The sequence below is a fragment of the Meriones unguiculatus genome, chromosome 12 (assembly GCF_030254825.1).
Source record: "Meriones unguiculatus strain TT.TT164.6M chromosome 12, Bangor_MerUng_6.1, whole genome shotgun sequence".
NCBI lineage: Eukaryota > Metazoa > Chordata > Mammalia > Rodentia > Muridae > Meriones > Meriones unguiculatus.
The window spans coordinates 28,954,699-28,970,927 of NC_083360.1; the positions used below are offsets into that span (position 1 = coordinate 28,954,699).

The following is a 16,229-nucleotide window of genomic DNA, read 5'->3' on the forward strand; positions in this document are numbered from 1 at the left end:
TACAATATCGTCCAATTTAATAACGAGACGCAGAGCTGGCTTTGTCCAGTCTGCATCTCTCTTGGCTGAAACAAACCCAAGATGTTTCTCCAAGATGGCAGTGATACACAGAAACATTCTAGCAAGGCCTTTCTGCACAGAGCAGGGACAGGCTGCTGACCCCAAGGCTGGACCCCTCTTTATGCCAGGCTGCAGTGTGGTGGCTGGGTGCTGTGGTGACTGGGTGCTGAGGTGACTGGGTGCTGTGGTAGCTGGGTAGTATGATGTCTGGGTGCCATTGTGGAAGGGCTGCATGGCAACAGGGTGGTTTGTTGGGCTGGGGAATGTGGTCCCTGTATGCTGTGTGAGGTACCTGGCCTGGCAACAGCATTGTGGCAGTGCGAGGCAGGGTGTGGATTTGGGGACAGTAGCTTCTCGTCCTTCCTGGAGCTGCGGAAGCATCAGCAGACCTGGGGCTTCTTGTCCACTACCCTTTCTGTGGTGCCAATGCAGGAAGCTGGCTCCGGGGCCTCACTGCAGGCAGAGGGTAAAAATACCATTGTTGCTTTCTGGCCCTTTTCTAGACACCCATCTCAACCATCACAGGGAGGTGACAACTCCTGCCTGCAGAGGAAAAAATGGGTGGTGGCTGTTAAATGATTCACCTGACAGAGGCAGGGGTGGGGTGGGTATGTTGCAGGGCCTGGGTGATCTCTGCTCAGCACATTCTTCTAGACCCTAACCTTGTGGTGCTTGAAATGGAACTTTTGGGGGTGATTAGATTCAGATGAGGTCATGGGGGGCCTGTAAAGGAGTTAGGGTTTCAGAAAAAGATACGCTGGAAGATCTGATCTTTCTGTCCCCACCGCCTGAGGATGAAGATCATGAATGAAGTCTGGTTGAAAACAGAACCTGTCAGCCCTGTGGCCTTGTGTAGCTAGCAGCAATATGAGGGACAGGTGTCCTTAGTTTCAGCTGCCATCTGTGGCCCTCAGTGACTGCAGCCTTTGGGGACTGACATATCTAATGCTAGACTTCTTTGTAGTACTGCTGTCCCATGAGGCCAGGCCCAGGCCAGGGCATCTGCAATTGACTGGCAGGTGGCACCACAGAACCCAGAACCTATGGCTGCCTCCACACTGGCTCTGCAGAAGGGGTCTCTTTTTAACACCCTGTCCTGACAGTTGTCCAGGCCTCAGCTCTGTGACCCCCAGAGAATGCGTTTAGCTGGCGTCAGAAGCATGCAGGTCCTAGTTCCTTAGATCTGCCTTAGAAAGTGCCCTGCCTGCCCAGACCCAGACAACAGCCTGAGGCCTCTGTGCAGGAACTCTAGGCATGAGGGACCACAGTTAACCTGAGAAGGGAAGCCTCTTTGGAACTCTGTGATACCATAGCTTCCGTTTTGGGCTGCACACTGTGAGGCTGCTGTGAGGCCAAACAAAGCCTCACCCTCTCGCCCTCCCTCTGCTTCTGTTACATTCTGCCTAGAGGCCTCTCTCTGCTTCTGCGGGTGGGTGACTCACGTGTTTTCTTCTTTGTCCTCCCGGGATGTAGCTGAGAAGAAAATCTAAGACAGGGAACCAGCACAGGATACCTTTCTCCTGCTTGGGGCAGGCCTTCTGTGGGAACTGTGGGCTCCTGTCAGTCACTTCACTCCTGTGAAGGAGGCGAGGGTCAGAGGACTCCACACGGAGACTTGGGAAGGGCTCTCGAGAGACTCCCCTGCAGACTGCCCTGGCCGCAGACCTTGCTGGGATGGAATCTGTCCTCCGATAAATAGACTGAAACTGCAGCCCCAGGCTCCACAAGTCTGACATGCAGAGGCAAGCAGGGATCTCCTATGCAAGGCCTTTGTAGGGCTGAGACTGTGGGTGAATGATAATGAATGACAAAGTGTTCATCATTCAACTCTTTTTTTTTTTTTTTTTTTTTTTTTGGCAGAGGGACTTAGATGTGGTTTCTGGAACTCACTATGTAGAGACTGGCCTCAAACTCACAGAGACTCTCCTGCCTCTGCCTCCCAAGTTCTGGGATTAAAGATGTCCTTCACCACACCTGGCCAACTTCTTTTTAATGGTGGCAACTTCTGTTTTCTAGGACTCATTTGTCACCACAGAAATTATCCTCTAAACGTAACTATCACCACCACAACCCAGGTAGGAGGCAGAGTTGTCAGAGATGTAGGGAGGAGCTACGTATTCACGTCTGGCAATGGCTGTCCTGTGCTGGCCTCGAAGTCAAAACTAAGAGGGTTGTTTGCTTTTTCATTTGTTTTGCCATCTCCTGATGTTGTTTGGTGACTGATGTGCCCTTCTTGTGCCCCTGCTTCTTGATGGGAGTGCAGGGAGGCCACTGCTCAAGGCCCATATCTTTCTCATTCCCAGGACAGCATCACCAGGTCCCTAATATGAAGTGCTCAGGGAGACCTCCAAAGATGGTGCCAGTTCTGCAGGAGAGGGTCCGCAGGACGGGCCTCGGCAGCCTGGCTGTGCCCTATGCCACCCCTGCTAGGACCACTGTTGTGAACCCCCACAAAGCTGCAGGGAGGAGGAGCCAGCTGCCTCCCAGCAGCAGCCCATTTCCACAGTTAAGTCAATTTGTCTCCACTGAGTGGAGAGAATTGCAAAGCAAACAGATTATGCTCACACCATTGAGCCGCTGGCACTCGGCCTCTGAGGCTGGAGGGACGCTCTGTCTGCCCTCCTACCTACTGAGCTGCCAGCTTGCCCAGGACAGACTTGGGGAGGGGTGCGCCCCAGGTTCTAAGGCTTCTAAGCCCATTCTCCTTTCTTGTCCGCTGTAGAGGCAACACCTGGGCCTTTGTCCCTTTAGATGTTCCTGGGAACCAGTGCATCTAAGGATGAGATTACTTGAGGGCCTGGGATAGCTTAGGTACTTCAAACCTGACAATTGCTCTTGGCCTTTAATCTGTAAGACCCCAGAAGCATCCTTGGCCATGCCAGGTAGGTCCTGATGTCACCCACTGGCAGAAAGAGGCATCTTGGGACAAAGTGGGACAGCTCCGCACTTCCACAGCCTTGGTTTCATGTTTCTTTATCACTTACCCCAGGTTTATCACCGATGGGATCTAGGGACTCATGAACTTTTAGGAATGTCTGAGTCAGCCTTCCTAGTGGCTTGAGCCAGCTTACAGGGACACCATGACAAGGCCAGATGTAATTAACAAATGAGAGAATTTAGGCAAAGGAAAAATATGAACAGAAAAACAAGATTAAAGTCAGGGTCAGGAAAACACACAAAAACTCCAGTCAGAGCCCCATGTAGGCTTGGGAGAGGGCTAGACTTCAAACTGAGGGGGGGTGGGTACAGCACAGTTGTTGCTGTTATCCTGGGCAGGGGCAAGTAGGGCTTGATCATTATATTCCGCAAATATTTAGTGTGTGTTCACTATTTGCCCTGTGTTTGCCTCAGTATGTGTGTGCCAGGGCTGGTGGTGGGTTGGGGATAGGATTGGAATGGCTGATGCAGCTTGTAGGTGAAGCGTGTAGGCTACGGCCAGGGAGATATGGGCTACGGATCAGGGGCATGGGCTATGGATGGGATATGTAGGCTATGAATGAGGGCCATGGGCTTTGGATGGCTGGATACACCTGGAGACAGAGCTTTGTGTCCACATGTTGCTCATTCTCATCCACTGTCCTAAGCCTGGTGCTGGTCCCTCCAGTTGGGGATCCCTAGCCTTGCCTACAGTCAACAAGTACAAGTGTGTTGTCAAGCTCAACACAAGAAGACAGAGTAAACAGAGAAAAAAAAAAGAGTTTTGAGCCCAAAGCCCAGCCTCTGTGCACACAAAGCCTGCGGTTGCAGACGCCTCAGCCAGGCCAGGGTCTCAGGGTCAAGCCCATGCTGCAGAATTAATGTGCAAGATAAACAGAGCCCCGCAGGCTGCATCACAGTCTCTGGCAGGTCAGAGGTCTTCTCTTGAGGTGTGAGAAAAGGTTCAGAGGGATAAGGTCAGTTGTCTGCAGCCCAGACTGGCCCACAGAGGGCTGGCTGAACCTCTCCCAGCAGGTCCCTGGCTGCATGGGGGCAGGGAGCAGCTAGGGTAGACTGATTACCTCAGAAAGGGCAGGAAAGCAGCTGCCACTCTCGGCTGCCTGAGTCCATCAGCGTCAGCACACCCCTCCTCCCGGCCTGGGGCCCTGCATCTCCAGCCCCCAACCTGCTGTGGCCTGGGGGAGGGGAACAGGACACTGGTGAGTGTAAGGGTTGAACGGTAGGGTGGGAGGACTGGGGTCTCCAGGGCTACAGTCCTGAACAGGTGCCCTTCCCAGAGTGCTTTGGTGGTCCCAGGCTGTGTATGAAATCTTAGGGTTCCATGGGCTTTCATTTTTTCTACAATGAAGTCAAACATCAGGGGCAGGAGCTGGACCCAGTTTGGGTCTCTGTCCTCATTCTATGTCCAGGGATGTGGCCAGTCCTTGAGGTTCTGTTTCTCAACCAGAGAGCCAACAAAAAAGGGAAGCATGGGTAGGCTGGAGCCACAGGAAGGCCTGATTTTGCTACTTGGCCTGGGCGACAGCCAGAGCAGCAGGGCTACTCCTGGCTTGAGTCGTAGGAACATGGGGCACTGGTCCCCATCCTCCTGGACCAGCTTTGCTCTGTGGCTGCTGCTGCGCTTAAGCTTTTCCTAGGGGCCTGTGGGAAAGAGGTGGGGGCGCATTGATGAGGCTGGTATAGGGTGTGCCATGCCAGGCTTCCCTGCAGGGAGTCCAGGGGAGGAGGGGAGGAAGCAGGACAGGAAGTGTGTTCCTGTGACACATGACCTCTCGGTCATCTTGTCAACTTCTGGTGCCCATTGTCACTTACTGAGAAGGAAGGAGGCAGCCCCTGGCCCAGGGAACCCAAGGACTGCACCTCTTGTGTCTTCTCAGCCTGAGGAGAGATGCAGCAGGCACGGGAGAGTCACACACTGTGCTCCACACTCTCTAGCCCCCGCTGCCCCTCCCCACAGTGGAGGCTAAAGCAGGAGCAGAGAGGAATGTCCATATCAGCCCAGCCTGCCTGGCCAAGGGCTGGAGTCTGCCCTGCAAGACCCCAGGCATTGTCCCATCCCAGCTTCTCCAGCTGACTCCCCAGGGAAGGAGGGGTGTGAGGATCTGGGAGCAGGATCAGTGTGAGAGAGTGGGCCCAGGAGGTGGGCCAGGCTCCGTCTGTATAAGACAGTCATGAAGTCTGGCCTGGTGAGGCTGGTGAGGGCGGGAGGCATGCCTCACAGCTGGACGTCCACTCTAAGAGCCATGCTCAGAATCCTGGTCTGGGGTCCCTGCTCTGCTGGAGCTTGCCTCCATGCCTACCCGGAAACATCAAAGCATATGCCTGTAGGGCGGAGCAAATACCTCCTGCCCACTGACCAGAATGGCCCTCTGCATCTGACCCCTCTCATAGGCTCAAATGGGGAGGAGATTCTGCTCTTCCAGACCAGGAACTCCAACCCAAGAAGTTGGGGAAAGAGGCTGCTCCCCAGAGACAGGGGCGGAGAAGTGCCTAGTTCCTTTCCTGCAAGGGCATCTTGGAGAAGGATGTTGTCCAGACTGAGGCTGGGGTGAGGAAAGGCTGGACTTCCCCACTTCTGTAGCCAGCTTCTTCCTGTCTCCCTCTTGGTGACACTCAGCATGGTGTGGTGTGGGCCCCAAAGTTCCAAGAGAAAAATATTTAGATCCTTAGGCCCCTGTGGAGCATGGCACATGGCTGGCAATGATAGTTGCACCTTCCTCTTTCACTGTATACGGCTCCTAGGGCAGTCAAGAGAGGGGCTCTGAGTGATGCTGCCACAAGACAGTGGAAATCAGCAGCCTTGAGAAGCTGCAGGAGGGCAGGAGGGAGTAAAGAGCTCTTCTGATTCCTCCATTTCAGCTCTCGAGAACCATTTCACCTGTGCCATTTAGCCTGTTTGTGGCAGCAGCATGGGAACTTGTAGGAGAAGCCATGCCATCTCCTGTCTTTGTTCATATGTTTCCTTCCTAAATCAGTAATTTAATGAACTTCTACATATCCTTCAAAGCCCCGTGGGCCAACATTTCCAGACAGGCTCCATCAGCTCTCTGTGTGCCATAGCCTTTGGAAGCAGCAGCCCGCCCTTCCTCCCATTCGCACTTGCACACAGGCGGGCTTCACCCGAACATGCCTTCTCACTTCTCACTCCAGTCGGGCCTTTTGCTGAATAAGTACACAGCCAACTCTACCCAAAGTGATCGATGGACTGAAGACACGAGGTCCACCTAGGAGTCTCCCTGCACTTTCATAATAAGCATTTATGGGGAGAGATGTATGGGCCTGGGAAAGATTTATTGGAAAGGCCCTGATCAACAGGACCCAAGTCTGCTGGGTAGACTATGTCCTGGGAAAACAACCTGAGCACCCCAGGGAGGGGTGCGGAGGGACCAGCTGGAGACAGCGGGCCTAGCGGAGGTGTCCCCAGGCATTCCGCTGGTGTGATGGGAGCATGTCTTTCAGGGCCATCTCCTTCCACATGAGGTTGTGTTTGAGGTCCTTAGGGTCCTGGAGGCTGGTTCTTGTGTGAGGGATAGCACACCCTGCAGGACGTGGTGAGCCAAGCTGGGAGCTCCATGTGCTAGCAGATGGTGCTGGCTTCTTTATAGCATCAGGGGGAACTAGTTCAGTTTCACCCACAGGGTCACCACACACACACACACACACACACACACCATTCCCATACCGTGGAGATCATGGCAGGGTTCAGACCCTGGCTGCCAGGGGAGAGCTGGGACAAAGTCCTTGCCTGCAGGGTCACACTCAGATGCCCCAGGCAGCAGCAGAGGCTAGGTAAGGATGAGGAAACTGAGGCACAGGGTGTCAAAAGGCTGCCACTGAGAGAAGTACCCAATCCCAGAGCCTCCTCCATACCCTGTGCACCAAAAGGCCAGCCTGGAGTTTTCCCTGTGCCATTCCCAATGCACCTCCAGGGCTGTCAGGGTCACTCGTGTGTCTGCTCCTCTCTGACATTTTTCAATCATTGTTAAGCTTTATTTCTTCCAGTGCTGGCACTGAACTGAGGGCCTGGTGGGCCCTCTCCATCCCTGAGCCACAGCCCAGCCCGGGCATCATCTTATTAAGTTACAGAGCTAAGGGAGGCGCTGTGTGGCGCACTTGAAGGGAGCCATCCATCAATTTGAGGAGGACAGACATCTTTACTCTCGGGAGCCTTGCTGCCTAGTGTTATTGGGGTCCCTGGTGCCTGCCATGCTCCCCAGGCCCTTCCCACAGGGACTGTCTTGAGATTTATCGCTGGCTGCTGTGACTTTTGCTGCTGCTATTGTGCTGATTAGATTTTCAGTCTGTGAAGTTTAATCTGCTTTTCTTTACTTCTTTTTAAAATTACATTTATTTGTTTACTGTGTATGTTGGGAAGGAGAATGCATGCATCACAGCATTGTGTGCAGAGGTCGAATGACAGTTTGTGGGAGCCGAGCCTCCTCTTCTACCATGTGGGTCCTGGGGATTGAACTCAGGTCCTCAGGCTTGGCAGCAAGTGCCTTTACCTGCTGAGCCATCTTGCTCGCCCTGTTCTGCTTCTGAGAACCTGCTGGCAAAGGGTTGTAATCGGCACACCTCCCACTTGTCTAAACACGGTTCTGCAGTCTGAGTCCAAGGACAACTTGTAGTCTCACTCACAGCTTCCATTTCTCATCTGGAGCCACCTGGGTCCTGTCAAGCTCACCTGGGAAGGCTGGGGAAGGAAGCACTCTGGCCTGTGTCTGGAGCCAAAGAGAAACTTCCTTAGGCATTCACCTGCTAGCACTCTACCCTTGCCAAGGGCTGGGGGATTCTTATAAGTAGCTGAAAAGAATTCTGTCCTAGGCTTGTTTGCTCATTGGTTTAAATGGTAGGAGTAGTGGCAATTCTACTCAGATTAACGTTTCTCTTCAATGTGAGCTGTAAAATGGGAGTGCTCTCACGAGCAGAGGGGTCAAGTTGTCGGCCAAAGTTTGCACAGCTCGAGTAGTTTCTACTTATAGGTTGCCTCAGGTCTGATGAAACTGTTACCAATTGTAGGTGCTCTGGCTTCTCCTCATAAGGAGACAAGCCAGCTGTAGAAAGCCCACCATCCAGTTTCCTCATCCTGATGCTCAGCAACAAAAGATAAGATTGCACCAGCCTGGAGAGCTGGCTCAGTAGATAAGAGCACTGGCTGTGCTTGCAGAGGCCCTGGGTTCTGTTCCCAGCACCCACACAGCAGCTCACAAATGTCTGTAACTCCAGGTTCAAGGGATCTGATATTCTCTTCTGGTCTCCACAGACATCAGGCACACACATGGTACATGCATATGAATGCAGGCAAAAGCACTCACGCACATAAATCAACAATAAGGAAATCATTTCTTAAAAAGAAAGAAAAGCTCTTACCTTGTGTTCCTACCTGGGAAGATATCTGGACTCCAAACTCAAAATAATACAATTTCTACCAAATGGCCTGCCACTTTTGCATTTTATAAAGTCAAAAACTTCTAAGCCAAATCAGTGTGATTCAGGAGCTGCCATTGCTGTCTGGCCCTGTCTTACTGCGATGAGAATAAAACAAAAGAAAGGTGTCCGCCGAATCCAGCTCTGATTCTTTGAAAATAGTCAAAACTCCACCCAGACTGCTTGCAAAGAGAGAGAAGGATGAGGATGAATAATGACAGAAAGGAGAGGGCGCCACTGGATGCCACAGTGACTGGGAAAGAAACTGCCCACAGCCCCACCCTGTTACTGTTTGAAAATTAGGAGGAAAAGGTTGGTTGATTTTTAGGAAAATCACATCACCATATCGATTACCTATTTGCTCTATCAGGTGACTTGGGCTTACAAGTCTGAGTCTGCCTTAGCCATTTTTTACCAGGAAGGAGTAGAAAAACCACTGCCTTGAAAGGTGACGCCCAGATGAAAGGTGAGTCTGTGCGGTTGGCAGAGCTGCTGGAGGCGAGAAGGGCTGCCTCTGTGAGGAATATGAGCGCTCAGGTGTGCACAGCAGCAGGGGAAGTGTGCACAGCAGCAGGAGAAGGGCAGCAAGGGCGCTATGCAAAGACCTGGTTTTACATCTCACCCTTCAGCCCATGCTGGCCTTGAACTCACATCCTCCTGCCCCTGCCTCGTGGATGCTGTGGTTACAGGTGAGCCCTGTCATCCTTGGCACAGACACAAAAATCTTAGGTGAATAATTAGCATGCAAGCCCAGCAACTGATCAAAAAACCCACTTCAGAAAACCAAGATTTGCTGAGGAACGTGGAGGTGTTTGGTCCTCTGGAAGACTTCCAGATGGAGCAAAGCTCTGCATGAAGAAAATGGAACTGTAAGGAGATGAGATCTGAGGCCAGCTCTGAAACATTCTGAGTTGAGACACGATGGAGTAATTGCTGAAGGTGTCACCAGGGGTCCATTCGTCAGAATTTAAACTGTGGGAAAGATGGTCAGGTGTGGACAAGCAGCTGGAGGAGACTGGACGGAGACACGATGCACAGAGGTAGAACTCACAGCTGCAGAGGGGAAAAGGACAGAGGTTTCTGTGGTGGTGCACAGAGACGGGGAGTGGCTGAGATGAGAAGACTAAATGAGCAGTGGGGAGAAGTGGCCTCAGCCATACCCAGGAGCTGCTTGTCCGGTGACAACATAGTCTTGTGCTGAAAGACCCTGATTTGAGTAGCTGTGCTGAGTGTGACAGAAAATTAGAAACAGCCTCTATGTCTGTCAGGCAGAGTCCAGGAAAGGCACTCACAAGGTGCAAAACCACTATACCAGTGGGGTGCAACTTCGTTCTTGCACAAGATTTTAGATGTGCATCATGGAACGACAGTGGGATGACAGGTTCTTTAGCAGTGCCGTGTGTATAGACTAGGAGGGCGGCCATCACAGAGCTCACTTGTGGGATAGGTGTGGCCTCAAAGGATAAATGGGAGACTGGCAGAGACCATTCTGCCTTCATTGCAAACATCCCAAGCCATGACTGTGTGACCCCAGGAGCCGGTAACTGGGGAGGATCTTTTTTCTCTGTGCTTTTTCATGTCTAGAGATGTTTTCTGGAAGAGGCCCAAGAGGGTAAGGGACAGTAGGGATGAGATCAAAGGTAGAAGGAGGATGGTGAGGCCCTGGGCTTCCCTCACCTTCCCAGACAAGACTCACCAGGCTGCCAGCCATGGCTCATCATAGGTCTCTGGTATTGATCAGAGGTTTCTGGGCACAAGCTCCTGGGGTGGGGATGGTGGAGGTGGTGGAGGTAGGGACAGTGTCTGCGGCAGGAGCAGGAATCACCGAATTGCCACCACCTAGGGTAAGCCAGGACACAGAGGGCATAGGAGGGAAATGGTTGGGTCAGGAACTCTGCAGCTTCCCCGTATAGCCAATGGCAATTCAGGCCTGCTGGTGATCTTGAACAGGTTGCATGACCCTTTTCATCTACATCCTGGCAAAGACAGTTTGACTGAATCTCAGAATGCTTTGAAGAGCCCCGGGGTGTCTTCATCTCCCTACCATCATTGGGAAGCTGAGGAAGACATAAATGTTGGCTCAGGGTCTGCAGGCAAGATGGAGGCAAGAAGAAAATGTGGTACCAGGAGCTAGCACTGACAAACTGCAGAGGCAGGAAAGGGCCTGGCCAGCTCAGTAGGTTGCAAACAAGAGAAACGTGGGGTGTGAGTACTTCTGAGCCCCAAGTGGCTTCACACTGGGACTCAACATTGGAAAGCAAGAAATCAGCCTGCCTCACAGAGACCCCCGCTGTAGCCCAGGATGGCCACCATGTTCCTTGGGCACTGTCCGAATCGATACCCAAACTGCGGAGTCTAGACACATAAACGCCAGGCAATTTAACAGAGGCAGTCAGTGCAGAGAAAACACTTAACTGGCAATCCAGGGCTCTGCCGAGCCTCAGAGCCGCTCATGAGGATTTATGGGAGATAAAAACAGTTTAACTAAGCTGGAGCCGGCCCCGATGGCCCACAGGGCCATTGGCGCTCTCTCCCTCCTGCAGCAGCTGTTAGTGGGAGGCAGGGAGGCCCCAGCGGTTCTTTGACTCTTTCCGCCTCGGTCCTACTAATCTCAGCCAGTAACCACCAGGCCTCTTATGCAGCAGCCTTACCACAGCCAGCTTTGGGTTCCTGGGCACCCGCTCGCCATTATCTATCAGCCTAACCATAGGCAGGATGTATACAGGCGGTCTCTGTGGTTGGGGCACACACATTACCTCACACGGCCTCCCCAGGCAGCCCAGACAGGAACCTCATTTCTGTAGCAAGGACAGAAGCCCATGCCCAAGGTCAACTCCACGCAATTATTTCAACGCTGGTCGTGGGTTGGTACCCAAATCTCTGAGACAGAGACCTATTTTCTGCCCACCTGTATGCTTCCATGTCCAAATGATGTTCCAGGATGAGCAGCCTGTGTTGCAATAGTGGCCTCCTGCTCAGTGGGATCAGAGTTGGCCTTTTAACTGTTGGCTATGATGTTAGGCCCATTCAGTTATATCCATTCTTAACAAGGAGCCATAAATCACTTTAAGTAGAAGGCTGGAATTGGAGAACAATTCTGTTTCCAAGGACCATGGGGTCATGGTCCTTTTCTCCTTTTAGGGAAGACAGACACCTTCCTCCTCAAGGCCTCAAAGTCAGCAACACACATGTTCTCAGGACAGCTGGGCTAACTCTGCCGTGAGGCCTGGGCCTTGCTTCACTTGCAAAGATTAAGGTTGACAGTCCCCAGGAGCCCCACCAAGGGCCTCATGGCAGGCAGTGGCTTTGACTACCTGAAGTTAGGACTAGAATGGTACGGGCTCCCTGGCTCCCTTAGCCTTGAGTTGAAATGCAGGTAGCAGCCTCTACAGCTCATGCAGCCTGTCTACTGTTCTCCAGTGGACAGGGACCTCTCAGCTAGGCTCAAAGTGGCCACATGAGGAAGCGTGTCTAGCTGGAGGTTTTAAGTGTGTTGGATAATTTTTCTGTCAACTGGATACAAGCTAGGGTCATCTGGGAAGAAGGAATCAAAACCAAGAAAATGCCTCCATAGGACTGGCCTGAAGATAAATCTATAGGATATTGTTTTGATTGATGGCAGGCTCAGCTCTTGGTGGTCCTGGGGTTTTTAAGAAAGCAGGCTGAGCAAGCTATGGGGTGTAAGGCAGTAAGCAGTTTTGCTTCCAATTCCTGCCTCTGGGCTCCTGCCCTGACTTCCCTGGATGGTGGCCAACAAGCTGTAAGATGAAATAAGTCCTTTATCCCCAAGATGCCTGTAGTCGCAGTGTTTGTCACAGTGATAGAAACCCTGACAGAATCAATATTAAACAGTGTCTGTCTCACATAGCATCTCATGATAATCATTACACCGTTGCTAGAAAACATGGGATTAGACCCCAAAGATGTCAGTGGTGGGGTCATCTGACAATGAGTAAATGTACCTTATGGCCTTAGAGTTTTAAAAGATGACACTGTAGCCTTAAGAAGAGCCTCTAATGTTGACCGTATGGTCTGAGGACCAGAGCAAAATTTCTGTGTGGAAAATGTCGAAACCAAACTCAGACACTTGCTAGTAGAGTGAAGGCAGCTAGAAAGGGAGTCATCAAAAAGTGGGAAGGGACATGGGGAAGTCTTACAGGAGCCACAAGCCAGTGACCCAGAACACAGGGAGAAGAGTCAAGGGGGGAACATGCCTGTGGCAGAAATGATTGGGCCAGTACAAATCCCAGACTGAAGAATGAAGAGGAGACGGGATTAAAAACAATATCTATCATTGTCTGTGAAAGAGGTTTATAGCAAAGACAGAGAAGACAACAGACAAGCGGATGCTAAAGACACCCAAGGAAACACTGGCCTAAAACCAAACTAAACCAAACAACGGCGCGGTGGCTGGGCTGACCCTGACCAATGGAGTTCACAGGAAAGCTTGACCACAGACTGAGAGCCAAGAAATTGGAGCAGAGGTGTCTACAGTACTGTTCACACCCAATAACAATTTTAAAATCCATAAAGCAAACTTTCTCAGGCTGCAAAGAGAACCACAAAGGAATCTGGGCACCTCCTATCCTGCAGAGATATTTTAAAACACATTTTGTAGTGACTGATGGAGGAAGGAGACAAAAAAAAATTTTCCTGTTGGCCTAGAGAGCATTCCTGATCCAATTAACAAGCTTTGCCTAACAAGCAAGTATAGAGCGCTACCCTCAACAGCCGGAGGGCCCACACGGTTTTCAAACAGCCACAGAGCCTGTATTAAAAGTCATGCCAGGTCATAAATAACATAAGCTTCAATAAATGTCAAGAGCGGCTATCAGAGAGACCACACACTCTCTAGCCACAGTGCAAGTAAATTAACATCAATAAAACATCAGACGTACACTGATAATTAGCTCATAAGTCAGACAAGGTATTATGAAACCTACAGACTATAAAAAAAAAAACAATAATACAGAAAGACTGCACAGGAGAACAGCATGCAGGAAGGGATAACAAACTCGGAGAAGTAAGTCATGAAGATGAGGGTGAAAGGAGGGCATGGATGTGTGAACCTTCAGCAGCTGGGTGGGTTTCCAGAGAAAGGTCCAGTGCCGCTCTGTTTGGGCTGCATCGGCAATCTCGATGGTCTTACAGGCATTACAGAAAGGGAATCCTGACTTCCACTCTTCCCAGAAACAGGAGCCAGTGCCCTGAGGTTAAATCCATCCAAACATTCGAAGAGCAAACAACTCCAATAATTTGAAAGTGTTTTGAGGGGAAAGTAAAAGAGGAACCTGATCCAGTTCATCTTAATATGAAAGTCAGCCAATCCGGGCAGCTTGCCCAGGGACTCTGGAGTGGAAGTGATGGGGTGTTCTAGTTTCATTGCCATTGCTGTGATGAAACATTCCTACAAAACCCAACTTTGAGCAGAAAGGGTTTATTTCGCTACACAATTCCAGGTTATAATCCATCATGGTGGGAAAGATGAGGTAGTGGGAGCTTGAGAGAGATGGTCACAACACATCCATAGCTGAGGGCAGGGGGAAATGGATGCAAGCATATGAACTCGCTTGCTTGTGCTCAGCTCAATTGCTCCCTCTTACACAGTAGAGGGCCCCCTTGCCTAGGGAATGCTACCACCTACAGTGGTCGGGGTCTTCCCACATCAATTAACTTAATTAAGACAGCCCCTCCTCCAGATATACCCACAGCATAACCCAATGTAGACCATCCCTCACTGAGATTCTATCCAGGTGTCAAGTTGACAGTGAAAGCTAGGTCTCAGGCAACCATATTGGCAATGAGGATTAAGATGAAATGCTTATAACCCAGTAAAGAGTATTTACAAAACCAAATCAGAGGAGACATTCTTCTTGCAATCATCATGCAGAATACTGACAAGTCAGAGAAACCCCTTTGAGATGAGGTTAGATGCCCGCCAACACAACCTCTTTCACCTGTAGCTAGAGATACTGACCATTTTGACAAGACATGAAGAAACAAGCAGCGTATTGATTGCAGAGGGAGAGACACAGCCATCATTAAGTCATCAGGGCCCATACCTCTCTTGTATGAGCCCTTCTGGCTGCTTGCCTGTAGCCCTGAGACCTCTACAGGCCTATGACCCAGCATGTGCTTGCTAAAGACAGAGTGAGGGGTTGGAGAGGAGCTCCAGCCTTGGGACTCAGCAGGCTTGGATGAACCTGGCTCTACCAGACCCAACAGTAGTATCCCAGGGCACCTTAATCTACCTTCTGAACCTCAGTGGCATCAGCAGCAGCAGCATGCTTTCCAGGGCTTTGTGAGGACAAAAATGTCACACGATGCAAACCCCATGGAAGAAAGCTGTCCTTGAAAGTAAACCATCCCTCTTTCTTGAATGATCCCATTAGGCAGTGGGACATCTTGGAACCAGGGTGCCTAGGCCAGAAACAGGCTTCAGACTCCCTCAAAAGTTCCTGCCTGATGGTGGTGGGCTGTGAGGGAGACTTGGACTTTGTCTCTTTGTGTGAGAGAGGGTCAACAGGTAACTATGTGGGCTGTGGGCAGGGACAGAGAAGGAGGTAGCTTAAAAGAACACTTTGGCCCCAGTTCCAGGAACAACCTGCTAGCGATCAATTGGCTGTGAGGGCTGGAACAGCCACGCTTGGCTCCTACCTCAGTGCTCAGTGCCTGCACTGAATGTCTCTTACTGGCAGTCCTTGGCTTGTCATTGAAAACAGGCATTGCTTAAACCTAGAAGCCTTTCTGGGAAAAGAGCAGCATGACAGTCAAGGGGCTGTGAAGGGCACACATTCAGAGCCAGAGTTTTCCTTGCATGGCAAAGCCCTTGGAGACATATGCTGAAGCCCATGCTAGGGTGAACAAGCAGAACGGAGGCAGCTGTTGTCTTTCTTCTAAGCTGGTATCTTTTGGGGTAACAACCAAGAGGCTGTTGAACAAGAGGTGAGGAACTTAGGGGAAGAGAGTAGCTTGAAGCCTCCTCAAGGGGACAGGGTGACTTGGGTGTTATTGGGCCTGCTTTGTAGCTGAGTGGGCCTGTATCAGAGATGTGGGACCTACTCACCACCATCGTTATGTTCTCATCTGCTTCTGGAGGTGGCTGGCCAGGGGAGGAAAGCAGAAATGGGTCATCGCTGCATGGAGACAGGCTGTGACTCTCTGGAGTCAGGTCTCTAGAAGAAGGAGGCCTGTCCGGTCCCCGCTGCCCCTGCTGGGCTCGATCGGAGTCACGTGCTGGTCAGGATGCTCTTCTCTGTTTAGCAGAGTTCCTGCTGTACCTAATTGGGTGTCCATGGTCTCCTGCTGAGTGACGGGAGCTGTCCTGGGTGCTGAGCCAGCCCTGCCCTTCCTTCTGCCAGGCCCCGCCTGTCCTCCATGGTCTTTCGTGGGTCTCTGCCAACTCCACCCTTCTACAGTTCCATCCTCACTCATCTGCATGCAGCCACTGCTGTGGCCCATGGAGATTGCGAAGGGTAGAAATTAATGAGGTCTGTCCACCTTCCAGACACTCCCGTCACCTGGGACCACTAGGGCAGAGCTCAAAGCTCAGGCGTGGTAGAGCCTCCTGAGTACCCTTCATCCTCTTCCCTGTCCTCCCTGTGTCCCAGGAAGCTCTTTCCACTGGGCCACTGGAGAGCATGGCGACCTTACTGTCTGACATGTGGATTTGTTTGGGCTTGGGTATAGGTAGGGTAGGCTGATCTTGAACTCACAGTATCTTCGTGCCTTAGCTTCCTGAGTGCTTAGATTACAGGCTTATACCACCATGTCTGGCTGCTATTGTGTTTTGTTTTGTCTGTGGT

The 16,229-nt window shown here is 51.3% G+C and overlaps 1 long non-coding RNA gene across 1 annotated transcript; it reads right to left on the reverse strand.

The window, feature by feature from the left end:
• LOC132646727 (uncharacterized) lies at positions 1-15,627 on the reverse strand. The gene is made up of 5 exons (XR_009584978.1): positions 15,491-15,627; positions 4,810-4,875; positions 4,059-4,172; positions 1,503-1,635; positions 1-603 (listed from the first exon to the last, which is right to left on the reverse strand). It is a non-coding gene; the product is annotated as an uncharacterized LOC132646727 (long non-coding RNA).
• Between the last annotated feature and the right edge of the window lie 602 nt (positions 15,628-16,229).